The 13789-nt window shown below is 40.0% G+C and overlaps 1 protein-coding gene across 13 annotated transcripts in view; it reads right to left on the reverse strand.

Moving 5' to 3' along the window:
- LOC115623747 (dystrophin) overlaps positions 1–13789 on the reverse strand; it is a 265277-nt gene that overhangs the window by 208170 nt on the left and 43318 nt on the right. The window lies entirely within an intron of this gene.

The raw sequence follows: 13789 nt of genomic DNA on the forward strand, positions 1-13789 counted from the left end.
GTTATGCCAAACTATTTGAAAATAGTTCAGCGCTGACATTTTTGTGCAGTGAGTTATTTGCTGTAGGAGCGCATGCTTATATAGTATACTATATAAGTCGAGCTTGTTGTTCTCAGAACTCGCTTTTGTGCATTTTATCACTTGAGTTATGTCACCAACATGCTAAGTGGGAGTCCGGGTCCCATGGGTGTGCCTGCAGCATCATACAAAACTTTGCCGGCGCAGTGAGCTTTTTTGTCTGCACTTTCCTCTTTGCAGTGCCTGTCTATTTAAATTCATACGAGTTTAAGCTGGGGAAACACTCTCGGTCATTACGCAAATTGTCTTGAGTCAACTGTACCCGTTGCTCCTGCTGTTGGGGACCTCCGACTCCTTTGACTCCTCTTTGGCCGTTTGTCCGCTCTTAACTTGTGGCTGCATACATGATTTATAGTTCATTATAATTAAATTCATTTAAGGCTTGTGACTTGAAACTTTGCGGTCAGTGATATCTACATTGTGTGTTTGTGCACGAGATTAGATTACACATCCTTATCTGCTGCTGAAATGTGGGGGAAGTGCACTTTTGTTGCATATTAAAACTAAAATAACCAGTTCCGATATCTGTTAACATGGGGATGGAAATTGTTATTTATACATGTATATGTATTTATACATTTATACGAGTAGTTAAAATTGTGCTGGGGCAAAATTTTAGTCAACATTTTAATCAATTCTATTGAAGTTATGCAAGATATTTGAATATAGAAAGGGGTTTGAAAAGTATATTAGAAAATAAAATAAACTCGTATTACAAAGGGACTAGAATAGTCTAGGAATCTAGGCGTTCATACAAACGGACGAATGGACAGGTGGACCAGTCTAGTTCAATTTTTTTCATAATGCTGATTGAGAATATATGCTTGAGCTTTCTTCCAAATTTGAAATAAGAATTATGCATTGGATATGATAGTATTTTCTTTATACAGCGGAAAAAGTAAATATTCAGTTTAACAAAAATATTCAAATGTAAACAATTGGAAATAAAAAGTTTAAAGCTAGAACTGTTGATAGACACTCAACTTTCTTTAAATTCAGATTTATGTTCTAGAAATAAACAATTTATTGCCCCCATTACCTGATAAGGAGTATAGAAGTCTTTTGTCACTACATCGAAATAAAAGTTAAGTATTTAAAAGATTTATTTGTCTAACGAAGATGAAACAATGGACTCATTCACCAGGTAGTTTCGATTTACAATTTGTGGTTAATGATTATCGATTGATATTAGACTCTGCAAAATGGCTAGGATTACTGATGATAATATTAGCATTTGAACATTGTCATCATATTCATGTCGAAAACATTATTTAAAAACAGCTTTATATCACAATCTTCCGCCAGATCACGTTCTGCCCAATCTGAAATCTAATCACGCACTCGACTGCTGCTTCTTTCATGGTACATTTCTTTTACCAATTTCTGCGGCTCTTTGTCTCATCACTCACAGCCAAGTTGTAAGCATAAACGTGTCCATAAACTGTAAGACAAATTGCAACCTCAGCCAGATTCCTGCAGCCAATGCTATGAAAAATTAAATTAATATCAGAAACAAAGTGCATACCCAAGTAGCCGGCAGGGCCAACAAACTCCTCCCACCCCCACCCCAAAACCACAACAATAACATACACAAGCCACAACAATGCAATTGCAAGTATCAGGGAGGCAACAACAGCGGCAACAACAAAACACGAGTACAGCCGGTCACATTTGTAATCCGTGCAGCGACATGGACTCACGTACGATATAAACTCGTCGAGTCCTCGGCTAGAGAGTCGGTGCAAGTAACAAATGTTTATGACAAACCAAACATCATAATAATCTGTAACAACATGCATGAAAACGACAACTCGAGGCAACTACAACAGCAACAACAATAGCAAAAATATGAACAACAATGAACACTGCAACGGAATGTCCAATAGCCCGACCCTCGACAAACAATGACATAAACAACAAAACTATGTAAGCTCCTGTTTTGCACAGCAACAACAACAACAACGACAACAAGGATGCATAAAAATGTGCACCACATGCCGCATTGCTTGTCAATTAAATGTCAGCATTAAAATCCCCTATGGGGCAAGCGCAAGGAAATTACAGAGCATCAAACTGCAGCTTAGCAATACGAAGTATGAATACCCTTTCAAAGCCAGTCTTTAAAAAGACAAACCCAATTGTTAAGCACAAAAAACCATCCTTAAGGGCAAATACTTCGTTTTTCAAATTACTTTACAAAAATGTGTCAAAATCAGAGGATCTTCAAAAAGAAATTAGAAAATAAATATGATAATTGGGAATGTTTCGATTAAAAATCGATATGAAAGCCGTTTTTTAAATATCGATAATTTTTTGTTTTGGTTTCATTACAAGCTGGGAATTCAAGGAGTTTAACTTATTTCTTCGATAGGAAGATGGATAGATTTTTTGTTGTCATCTGATAAATACTAATGATGTAAAGAAGATTTTCACAAGAACGATGAACTTTTATTTTACTCTAAGCTTTGGAGTGTTGAAATCTCTAAGATCAATAGTTTTAGAAAATTATCGAACATTTCAAAATAATATACGTAAACCAAACAATTTATGTTTCAATTTAAACTAATTCTAATTAACAAGCCATATCTACATTACTTTCGAAATAAAACTAGAATAATAAAGAACGGAATATTGCATTGAGAAGTTGTTTCGCCAAAAAAAAAAACAAATTTTATCCGCCTCATTTTTTAAAGATTCAAAGAATAAACGTTTACGGTTTAATACTTACTTTCAATTAAAAAAAACAACAAGTAAAAAAGCTAAAGTCGGGTGTCCCGACTTTGAAATACTCTGTACATATGTTTACAATAATTATAGAAAATAAAAAAAATTAAGAAAATAAAAAAATATTCAATGATCGATTTTACCTTTCTCGGTATTCGAACTCACGTAAAGGGTGTATAATTGCACATTTACATAGCAATTGCGTCTGTGTGAGTGTATGTATGCCTATGCGCATCTATTCGTGTCTGTGTAAGCATTTTCGCAGTCAACCAAACAGCAACATCAACAACAGCCGCGGGCAGCGAATATATTTATGGCTATAACTTCTTGGTAAATCGGTCTATCATAGCGAAACTTGGCATACGGACACATAATTACTAACTGGGGGTATTTGCAAACTTTTAATTCCAAGAATTACGAGGGAGGGAAATTCCAAAATATACATTTTCTGCCTATTCATACAAGGCATCTTGGACTAAAATTTGGTGTGCCTAGGTCTTATAGTCTCCGAGATATAGGCGATAATACGAATGGAAAATCGGGAAAACCCCCATAGGGGGGAAGTGGGGGGAAAATCAAAAAAAAAAAAAAACTCGTATAGAATACACACATAACGCATCTTTGTGCAAAATTTGGTGTCTCTATCTCTTATAGTCTCTAAGATCCAGGTGTTCATACGGACGGACAGACAGACAGGGCTAGATCGACTCGTCTTGTCACGCTGATCAAGAATATATATACTTTGTGGGGTCTGCCACGCCTCCTTCTGTCTGTTACATTTTTCAGCTCCCGCAAACCTAATATACTCTTGTACATTTCATGTACAGAGTATAATAAAACAAAATTTACTTTAAATTATAATCAATTGGTATAAAATAAAAATTAAAAATAAATTCATATTTGTATTGTAATCGTAGAAAATCTTTTTTTAATTTTTTCAAATTCTCCATAGCAAGACTAATGGGTAAGCGATTGATTTATAAAACGAATATAATTAATACTTGTTAATTCTGTATTATTAAATGTAATATGGAGCTTTTAGAAAGCAAGAAATTCAAAAGAAAATTTAAAATATTTATAGAAAGAAAAATGTATATACAACAAAAATAAATGAGATGTTAACTTCGAGACGTTCTGCTACCGAATGAGATGATTTGGGGAAAGCATCAATTGCTTTATATTGTGAAAAGGCAGAGCATACTTGGTTTCCAAAAGTTTGAAAGCTTTTTTTTTTTTAATGTTGCAGAAGGTGGCATCGCCTCAGCGTATGACGGGGGAACATTTTAAGGCTTATTTTATTCAAAAACTAATTCAATATATCACTTTTATTAGTTGTAGTGCATAACTCCCGGTAAAGGACACTTTGAATAAACACATTAAACGGACTGCACTCATCTCTCTTGTCAAAGAGAAACTTAAAGGAATGACCGGTTATTACAGGTGTTGGAGCACCATGTATAGTTTTTAAGTCTCTCTGTTGCGCTCTCTATCGCGCCCTTTACTGCGCTCTCTTTGTGCATTACCTTTTTTATGCCGGCCCGCTGACTTGTAGCGGCAGCAGGCAAAATCACTTGCTAAATAATTCTCGCATATTCAACGTCGTTTGTACAATTATCCAAGCCATTAAAAGCCATATTAATAATCGAAGAATACCGCGTCTCATTAATAAATAGTTAAATCTTGTTGTCGTTTCGCTAAAAAGCTAGCGATTTTTCATTGGCGCCCGAGCAGGGACATCGGTTTTCAGAAGATTATTTCTTTGTTTGTTTGCGGTCTTTGTGGCTTGGTTTTTGTGCGCGGTCGTGTGATTACCTCGTTTGATTTGGATTTGGATCTGGATACCATATACATACATTCGTTTGGACTGTGGAGCTGCTGTCTGCCCTACTTGTGCATCGTTTCGCTTGGCTAATGGGTGATCGTCGCTCGGAATCCAGGGAAGTTTCGGTGGACTCTTTCGAGAGCTTGCAGGTATTCTGTGCCAACAATTGAGCATAAAGCACTAACAAGTTTAATTGCTGCAATTCGTGCAAGTGCAAAGTGGAGAAAAATCTATTTACATACATACATACGTATGTACATATAGTACGTGTGTGCTGCCGACTCAATTTTTGGCACTTGATTTATTTTGTGCAACAACATTACATACACAAATTTTATTATACATACATATACACACATACACCACACCTTGCATACATTAACATAATTATACACCCTCATAAACATAACTACTAACAAAACCTCGAGGCAAAACAAACCACAACAATTAAAAAAGGGCTACTAAGCTGATTTTAACATAAACAAATATTTTGAAGTTATTTTGTTTGTATTGTGTTGGTTTTTGGTGAAGATTTGTTGCATCAGCTGCATACATAGAAACGTAGCTTTTGTTGTTGCTTGCGCCGCTAGCGTAGCAAAAGAATTTTGTCGCTCTCTCCTTTGTGCGCGCCTTTTTTCGGCTACACTTGTCGCTGGGCCAACGAACTTCCCCCCGCTACCCGTTCGGATTAGCGTTGCCTACAAGCGTGCTTGCGGTAATCGACGCCTATTTTCTGAGTACAGCTGAGACTGCTTGCAGATTTCGTTGTTGTTTGTGCGGTCGCTTGGACTGCTACTTTGCTTGCGTGCATACTGTATTGAGTGCGTGTGTACGTAATCTGTGTGCATCTCAGTTGGTCGCTGGCTGTTAGCGCGTTGTTATTTGCGAGGGCTGTTAGGAAAGTTCGGTTTTCAGTGTGTTTGATTTGCAACTTGTTTAGAGTTTATTTGGTTATACTCTACCATGTCGGAATCTGAGAAGCACCAAGTAGTAGCTAAATCTAGTTCTAAACTAGTACAATGCTTGCAGAAATTTGATAAGGTTAGCGCTGATATTGCTCGTATGAGAACAGCATTTCAGTTAAAGACAATTTCGTTTGAGCAAACAGAACTCGAGTGTCGTCTCGAGCTGTTAGAAGATTACATAAAGAAAGCTATGGGGCTTCAGGCAGATTTGGATAGTCTCAATCCAAGTAACGATAGTAGAGGGCCACTTGAGGATTTGTGCATTTCAACTAAGGCGTTGTATGTGAAGGCAACGAAACAAAAAGTTGAAAGTCAGACGTCTCATGACTGTTCTATGATGGCCAGTCAACGGTCCCAGTTACCCAAAATGCGGCTGCCTACATTCAGTGGAAAGCATGCCGAATTTAAGAATTTTATGTGCTTATTTGAAAGCCTAGTTCATGACGATCCTTCGTTGACCAACGTCGAGAAGTTTAATCATTTGGTGTCGTGCTTGTCAGGTGAGGCTCTAGGAGTTGTGAAACCGTTTCAGTTAACGGACTGCAATTACTCGAAAGCCATTGCTAGCCTCAAGTCTGTGTACGACAACAAATGTTTGATATTTTTCGACACTATCTCGCAATTGTTTGACATCCCAAGTATGACCAAACCTAATGCGTCTAGTTTGCGGTCCATCATTGACACTGTTTCTGCCATTTATGCGTCTTTAACTTCGTTGGGAAGTGAAAAGGACATTTCGAATGCAATGATCATACATATGGTTATGGCCAAAGTTGATCATGCAACCAAATCTCGTTTTGAGGAACAGCTCGATTATGACAAGTTGCCTTCTTGGGATGACTGCGCTAAGCAGTTAAACAGGCGTTACCAATATTTAGCGGCTGAAGAGACAACTCGGGTTAAAAATAAACCGCGAGCCGAACCTGCAAGAAACAGTAAAGCTTCGTTTTCTTGCACAAAGGGTCCTTCAAAGCCTGCAAAACCGATCTCGAAGTGCACATACTGTAGTTCTGCGGAACACAATATCTATACTTGCCCTTCTTTCGGATCTATTCCCGTTATGCAGCGATTTGAGTTCGCCAAGACTCAAAAAATGTGCCTCAATTGCTTGAATGTGGGTCATGTAGTTTCCAGTTGCAAAGCTTCCAAGTGTCGGGTGTGTTCAAAACCACACCACTCGTTGTTGCACAGATACTCTGTAGCTGTGCCAAATTCACCCGTTCTACAAGCGGTCGCACCTCCAGAACCATATTTAGGTCACGTTTTAAGTGCCGACCAAGTCATTCTTGCCACAGCATTGGTGAATATTAGAGATAGATTCGGCCACTACCATCCTGCACGTGTGTTGCTTGACGGCGGCTCGCAGTTGAATCTCATGACTGAGAACCTTGCGCAGCGCTTGCGACTAAAGCGTGAAGACACGGCAGTGAGTATTGCAATGGCAGGTGGGACCACAACTGATAGTAAGCACAAGGTGTGTGCTGCTATTCAATCTCGTTTGAATGCACACAACTTTGCCACTGATTTTTGGGTTCTTAAATCCATATCCACTTGTCAACCTTGTAACTTTTTGCCCACAACGAGCTGGAAAATACCCGAAAATCTGGAGCTGGCTGACCCAGAGTTTTACAAACCAGCCAAGGTTGACATTCTTCTAGGCGCTGAATTCTTTTACGGCTTGTTGTGTGTTGGGCAAATCGAGCTCAATTCTGGTCTTCCGTTGTTGCAGAAGACCTTGCTGGGATGGGTTGTTGCTGGTAGGTACACAGGACAAATACCTCGTCAACAACTTAGTGTTAATGTTGCCGCTCAAGTTAGTGAATGTTCTCTCGACACATTAGTTCAACGCTTTTGGGAACTCGATCGGAGCCCAAATGAGTCGAAGGCTGTGAGCCAGACAGCTGAACAAAAGGCCTGTGAAGCTCACTTCACCAAATCAGTACAGCGCCTGTCTACAGGACGTTTTCAAGTCGAACTTCCGTTCAAATCCGATCCCACTGTACTAGGGCTTTCCTTTCAAACTGCTGAAAGACGATTTATGCAACTTGAGCGCAAACTCGCAAGAGACAAAACTCTCCATGACATGTACCATGACTTCATGAGAGAGTATCGTGATCTTGGGCATATGTCTGCTCTTGAATCCCCTCCTCCAGGACAGCACTACTATATTCCTCATCAGTGTGTCCTGAGACCTGAAAGTACCACAACCAAATTGCGTGTGGTGTTTGACGCTTCTAGTAAAACGTCAACGGCCCTGTCATTAAATGACACTTTAATGGTTGGGCCGACTATTCAGAGGGAGCTTTATTCAACACTTGTAAATTTTCGGTTGAATAAATATGCAATTACTGCCGACATCTCAAAGATGTACAGGCAAATAAACGTGTCTGAAAAAGACAGAAATTACCAGCTCGTTCTTTGGCGAGAAAGCGCCTCTCATGAGCTGCAGTCCTTTAAGTTGAACACTGTCACATACGGGACTGCGTCAGCGCCATTTTTAGCTGTGCGCTCGTTGTTTGAATTGGCAAATATTTATGCTCGATCTCACCCTGTAGCTTCAAATGTCATTAAAAATTGTTTTTATGTTGACGACATGTTGGCAGGAGCAGATTCTGTAGATGAGCTTAAAGAAATCTGTAATCAAGTACGAGAGGTACTAGATTCCGGAGGGTTCCCTTTGGCAAAGTGGGCATCAAATTGTCAGGCCTTGTTCGGGGATGATGGCAACATCATCGAAAAGGCAATTAAGTTTGACGACTCCACTTCAGTGAAAACGCTTGGAATGCGCTGGGCCCCTCAAGATGATGTATTTCGGTACCATCTAGATGTGGATAGCTTTATTTCATTAAAGCCAACAAAACGAAACATCTTGTCGGTAGCGTCTCGTCTGTTTGACCCACTTGGGCTGTTGTGCCCCATCGTCACAAAATCGAAAATTCTGTTGCAAGAGTTGTGGCGGTTAAAACTAGAGTGGGATGAAACTATTCCAACGAGTATGCATACTTCGTGGAATAAGTTTATTGAGACTCTGCGTGATCTACACAAAATTCATATTCCGCGATACGTTTGCTTAAACGTTTATGAGACAGTGCAAATTCATGGTTTCGCAGACGCCTCAAGTCAGGCATACGGTTGTTGCATATACATTAGGACTTGCAACAATGATAGCGTAGGCGTTTCGTTGCTTACAGCCAAATCCAGAGTGGCACCACTCAACGTAAAGACGATTCCTCGACTCGAGTTGTGTGCGGCACTCTTACTAGCGAAACTCTGGCAGCATGTTTGCGCCACGCTGAGTAAGTTTGTTATAGAAAGTGTAAACTTCTGGTCAGATTCTCAGATAGTGTTGTATTGGTTGGAGAGAGACTCATCCACGTTGTCCACATTCGTGGCAAATAGAGTGGCTGAGATCCAAGAGGCTTCTGAGAATACTGTTTGGCGTCATGTGCCTACAGACTGCAACCCTGCTGACCTAGTTTCTCGTGGGACTGATATAGACGAAATTGTATCGTCACTGTGGTTTAAGGGCCCTAATTTTCTAAAGCTCGGTGAAAATGATTGGCCCAATCTTCACCATGTTGAATTATCGTCAGACGTTAAGGCATCTGAAGATAAAAAGAATGCGACTGTACTTACAGTCATTCGATCAGACCTAGAGTCAAATTGCATATTGGACCTTATGCTGAAACTGTCGTCCTTTCCTAAATTAATTCGGATATTGGCATATGTTTTGCGATTTTGCTACAGGAAAAATCGCAGTGATTCTTTAATTGTGTCAGCTTTAGAACGAAGATTATCGTTTTTTAAGCTGATTGAAGTGCTGCAAGCTGATATATACAGCCGTGAGATCAAGTCTCTACAAAAGTCGGCGCCACTTCCCCCAAGTTTGCAATCTCTTAATCCCTTTATACACGAGTTCGAAGACACTGGGATTAAGTTTCGTTTGGTTCGAGTAGGTGGACGTTTGTTGCATGGTCCAATTCCTTATGACGCAAAATTTCCACTATTACTGCCTAAAGATGCACCAATAGTAGCATTGTATATCCGGCATTTACACCTCAAGCACTATCATGCAGGTGCAAAGGTATTAATTGGGCTTCTTAGGCAACAGATCTGGGTGGTGAATGCTCGTAGTGCTTGCTCAGCAGTTGTACGTAATTGTGTACACTGCTTCCGATACAAGCCCAAGTTGTTAGGGCAAATAATGGGAAATTTGCCAGGTGATCGCCTTCGAGAAGGTCGACCATTTAGGGTTTGTGGGGTCGATTTTTGCGGTCCTTTCCATGTAAGCTACCGCATACGAGGAAGACCGCCCGTTAAAAATTACGTCGCCGTGTTTGTTTGTTTTGCCTCGAAGGCCGTTCACCTCGAGCTGGTAACAGACCTATCGACTGACGCCTTTCTTAATGTTTTTAAAAGGTTCATCGGGAGACGCGGCCTGCCGGAGACGGTTTACAGCGACAACGCGACCAACTTTGTAGGAGCGAGCGGCGTGCTGAAGGAGCTGACGTCGGCGTTCGAGAGGAGCAAAGCCGCCTTGATGGACTTAGCGGCAGAGCGAGGGATCGATTGGCGGTTCATTCCTCCCAGGGCTCCCCACTTCGGAGGACTGTGGGAAGCAGCGGTGAAGGCGGCGAAGGCTCGTCTAGTCAGGGGCGCAGGCAACGCGAACCTGACCAGAGACGACCTGGAAACGCACCTGGTGGACGTGGAGGCAATTCTCAACTCCAGGCCTATGGTGGCAAGCGGCAGCGATCCCAACGATGGAGAGGTGCTCACTCCGGGCCACCTGCTCATCGGACAACCGCTTCTTACTCTGCCGCACGAAGGCGTGCAAGAAGGGTCTTTGAGCAGAGCCGGGTCCGGATTTTTGAAGCGGTGGCGGCAGCTGTCGGAGCTCAAACTGCAGTTTTGGCGCAGGTGGTCCAAGGACTACCTGCTCAGCCTGCAGCAACGGACGCAGTGGGCCAAAGGCGAGGCCAACCTGGACGACGGAGCAGTGGTGCTCGTCCACGACGACAACGCCCCCCCACAGAAGTGGCTCATAGGGCGCGTGGTGGGCGTGATTTCCGGCGAGGACGGCAAGGTGCGGGTGGCCGACGTACGAACCAGGACCGGCACTATTAGGCGACCAGTCCACAAGTTGGCGGTGCTCCCAATGGACTTGAAAGACCGCTAGTCTTTCAATGGGGCCGGAATGTTGGAGCACCATGTATAGTTTTTAAGTCTCTCTGTTGCGCTCTCTATCGCGCCCTTTACTGCGCTCTCTTTGTGCATTACCTTTTTTATGCCGGCCCGCTGACTTGTAGCGGCAGCAGGCAAAATCACTTGCTAAATAATTCTCGCATATTCAACGTCGTTTGTACAATTATCCAAGCCATTAAAAGCCATATTAATAATCGAAGAATACCGCGTCTCATTAATAAATAGTTAAATCTTGTTGTCGTTTCGCTAAAAAGCTAGCGATTTTTCAACAGGCTTCGTTAGAGGCGTTGACTTGACGGCTTTTTTACACTTCCTCACATTTTCCCTATATATGTATTTACTTCCGGTATCTTGAAAGTCTTCTAACTGATCATCCGCATATCTTATTTCGCAAGGAATTTGCTTGTTTTATTTTCTCAAAGAAAAGAGAACATTTACAAAATAAGCCCAAAAATTAGAATTCAAAATAAATTACATATTTTAAAAATAAAATTAGGTATAACTTTTGCAGTCATTCCCTAATCATTAACCATTTCACAGGTTTATTCGTATTAAATAATTTGCCAGAATAAATGTTCATTTTTTAGAGTTTATATACGTATGCATTTATTGTTTAGAAATAAACATCTCGATAAAATAGACATACTCTCATTTTAGCAGTGCATGCACCGCAAATGAGAACAGGTTTGGCAAACAACAAAAAAAGTACCAAAATGTAATGCAAAATAAAACGCATCAAAAAATAAAGCGACAGAAAAGAAAGCCAAACCGGCGCTTGATGTTGAGCATGCGCCTTGAATTGTGCTTAAAATGTTTGTGTACTCTCTTAAAACTCCCATTGCAGCATGCTCTTTGGCAATGCAGCTCAAACTGTGCCAGCACCCGTCTAACTGTACGGAATATTCACCACACCACATGCCGCTCTAAACTTCTTTCTACACGCCTTGTGGCCCTTGATTTGATTTCGTGTGCATGTTTTTCCGGCATCTCATGCGATTTTAAGTGTCAAACTCAACTGAAAGCAAGTCAGGAGGGTGCAAGGACATGGCTGTAAGTGTGTGTGTGTGTGTAGGTCCGTGCATTTGTTTTGAACTTTGTCTTTGTCTTTTGCTGCATTTGCCATTTGCCAGCGTTGACTTTGTCGCCTTGTTTTCTGTTATTGTTTTGCAAGGATGTCACCCAGCCAAAGGACTCAGCATCCACATCAGACATTGGGAGCGACCCCAGCTCAGTGTCAGAGGTGCGCGGCCCATTATGTAAATGTTTACTGTGCAGCAGCAGTAGCAGCAGCAGCACCAGCAGCCGACAACAGCCGAGTAGGGACAGTCAAGACTGAGGCTAGCACTTTTAAGTGGCCATGTCTGTGTCTGTTGCTTGTTTTCCTGCAACGCTTTTTCCATTCGCGTTACCTCTACATGTCCATGTGAATGGTAGGATATACTCGTATGTCTGTGTGCGTATGTGTGCATGTGTGTGTTGTCTCAACTAGCGGAAATTTGTTTGCACTAAAGTGATTTGGGTGAAAATGGAAAATGTATTTGGCTTGTTCGTCGCTTCTGTTGCTTTTCCCCCTCTTGCTCGGCTCGGTCCCGCAGGTGAACAGCAGCCGCATTGCACTGCATAAATGAATTTTAGCAGCAGCAACGACAAAAATTCATAATTAAATTTCATGTGTCATCAAATGCGTCCAAATAGCTTGCAGATAAAAGCTTTTCATTCGAATTGTTCATAGTTTGATGCAACAGGAGAGATGGTAATGGAATTCATATGCATGTTAAGCAAAATTAAACATTTCCACTCAATTTTTGATTTCCGTGCCATTTCTGTTTTTGAAAATGAGGGACAAACAGTACTCGTTTGTGTAAAGAGTAAATATTCCTCGAATTCGTGGTAGGATTTTCTTTAATTAAAGTCGAACTAACAGAAATGTTTGGCGATACTAAAATTTTATTTTTAATAATCCGATTTCCTTTCAATTTTATTCGTAATGAAAAACTGATAAATAAAAATGTTATCTATTACCTGATAAAACTATAATAATAGAAATGTATTAACAACGGGAAAAATAAATTAATTTCAAAAATGATAATATTTCACAGTAGGCTTAATAACTTTAAGAAATATTTCTACATATATTTATAATCCCGTTTTTATGTTTTGTATTAATGTAGGAGACATTAATTCAAATTGTAAAGCAATCTTTAAAATATGTTTTTTTTATTTTAGATTTATTTATTTTAATGTAAATTTTAACCTTATTGAAAATATTATTTTAAGGTTTATTTTTAATATTTGATCTATTTTTTTCAATTTACTATTATTTCTTATACTTTTCATTGAAAAAATGAATTGTATATAAAATTTGTTTTCAATATTTTGATAAATTTTGTTTTAATACTCGTTTGTTTAATTAAGTTAAAACTAAGCTCATTTCTGGCCGATATCTATTCGCATTTTTCCCAAACAAAGCCTTCTTTCTACCTACCCATATTATGCTGGCTATTCAAACACATAAAAATATCAATTTGGAAAACAAAATCAAGTCAAGGTGGCTTTTCTCTTTGGGACCATCAAGTTTGCATATTTTGATTATTAATTAGGAATATCTTGTGTATGTAAGTATGTTACATAGATGATTAAATTCTTGTTTTGGAAACCCGAGCTCACGAGCATTTCCTTTACAGCAGAAGTAATTCCACTACTTCTTCCCCTTTACCCACTTATCGCTTAAATCATCAAACTACTGTTGAGTTGATGGCAATACTCTACACAATCACAATCCCATGTATGTGTGCATGTAGGAAACATTTTCATTTTATTACGCTGCAGGTGGAAGAAGTATTCGTTAGGCAGAAAGCCTCAGAGCACTTAACTTCCTCTCAAGCTCATGTTAAATTGTGCATTGCGCAGTCGTTGATTTGCACTTTAAATCAACTGCAACTGTACTTCATAGCAATATAGTATACTACATATATACTCGTTTATACGTGTACAT

The sequence above is a fragment of the Scaptodrosophila lebanonensis genome, unplaced genomic scaffold (genome assembly GCF_003285725.1).
Source record: "Scaptodrosophila lebanonensis strain 11010-0011.00,11010-0021.00 unplaced genomic scaffold, SlebRS2 tig00000053-arrow-pilon, whole genome shotgun sequence".
Classification (NCBI taxonomy): Eukaryota; Metazoa; Arthropoda; class Insecta; order Diptera; family Drosophilidae; genus Scaptodrosophila; species Scaptodrosophila lebanonensis.